Source organism: Bison bison, unplaced genomic scaffold (assembly GCF_000754665.1).
Source record: "Bison bison bison isolate TAMUID 2011002044 unplaced genomic scaffold, Bison_UMD1.0 scf7180017864136, whole genome shotgun sequence".
NCBI lineage: Eukaryota > Metazoa > Chordata > Mammalia > Artiodactyla > Bovidae > Bison > Bison bison.
The window spans coordinates 2323985-2325857 of NW_011494708.1; positions in this window are offsets into that span (position 1 = coordinate 2323985).

The following is a 1873-nucleotide window of genomic DNA, read 5'->3' on the forward strand; positions in this document are numbered from 1 at the left end:
ACTTTGCCCAGAAATGTCTGTCTAATCAAAGCTATGGTTTTTCCAGTAGTCATGTATGGATGTGAAAGTTGGACTCTAAAGAAAGCTGAGCGCCGAAGAATTGATGCTTTTGAACTGTGGTGTTGGAGAAGACTACTGAGAGTCCCTTGGACAGTAAGGAGATCCAACCAGTCCATCCTAAAGGAAATCAGTGCTGAATATTCATTGGAAGGACTGATGCTGAAGCTGCAATACTTTGGACATGTTATGTGAAGAATTGACTCATTTGAAAAGACCTTGATTCTGGGAAAGATTGAAGTTGGGAGGAGATGCGACGGACCTGAGTTTGAGTAAACTCCGGCCGGGAGTTGGTGATTGACAGGGAAGCCTGGTGTGCTGCAGTCCATGGGGTCACAAAGAGTTGGATACGACTGAGTGACTGAACTGAACTGAAATACTATATACTGCTGTTCTCATTCTTACAGTAACCCTGAAAAGTTGGTGTTATTTTATAGACATAGATACTGAGGCTGAGAGAGGTTTTGTCACACAGCCTTTACAGCTGTCTCTACAGCCATGGCAAACTGTTGGGGTAGAATGACTATGACTTTTGTGACTCTCTCCCCCCTAAGAACCTATCTCCTTGCTCAGTTACATTCATTTCCCAGAAGAAGTAGTCAAGGAAAAGATCTGTAAACCAACCCAAGCCAGGTGAGTATAAAAAAAAGACACATTTTTCATTTTCACCCAGACCTGTATTAAACAATGTATTCACTGTTTTGTTCTACTACCTTCTTCCATTTTCCAGGCAACTTCATAATTCCATCTTCCCAAAACTTTTTATCTTTTTGAGCAGAAACTGTTCCATGTGCCTTGTACAGTCTTTTAGGGAATTGAAATTTTTTTCCATTATGAGAATTTTGTAAAGGCCAAAATAAATGGAAATCCAAAGGGACAGTGGCTGGTGAATATGGCAGATGAATGAGAACTTCCCAACCAAGCTGTAACAGTTTTGCCTGTCATCAAAGACATATGTGGCCTTGCCTTATCCTAATGGAAGATTATGCATTTTCTGTTGACTAAGTGGAGTGCTGCTTTAAGTTGTTCTAATTGGGAGCAGTACTTGTTGGAAATCATAATTTGTTTTTCTGGGAAGAGCTCATAATAGAGCATCCCTTCTCAATCTTACTAAATACACAACATCACCTTCTTTGGATGAAGACCAGCCTTTGATGTGGTTGTTAGTGGTTTATTTTGCTTGCCCAATGATTTCTTCCTTTCAATATGATTGTACAGTATCCACTTTTCATCTCCCATCACAATCTGTTTTAAAATAGAACATTTTCATTATGTTTATGTAAAGAATTGTTTGCAGAAATACAATCAAGAAGGTTTCCCCGCCTGCACCCCACCCCCCAGCTTCACTTATGTGGAACCCAAACATCAAAGCATTGAGCATAACTAAGCTGGTGCAAATGATTTTCAGTATTTAATTTGGATATTTTGAGTATGTTGGCTTCCTCCTGCATGGTATAACATTGATTCTTCTCAATGTCTCGATCTCCATCAACTTCAGCTGGTCTACCTAACCATGGAGCGTAGTCCAGTGATAAATAACTTCACAAGCCACTTCAACAGATTTTTCTTCATATACTGTACAAATCACTTTTGCATTTCAGTTGTGTTTCTACTTTTCTTGAAATAACAAAATACAATATGCCCAAAATGTTGCCTTTTTTCTTCCATCAGCAATATTAAAATGGCTACACAAAAATTCATCAGTTTTGATGTTTTTTTTAAATGCATGCTGATCTGACAGCTGTCACAATACAATCTAACAAAATTGTTATGAATGATGTTAAAGACAACTAAGCACTATTAGAGCCATCTTACA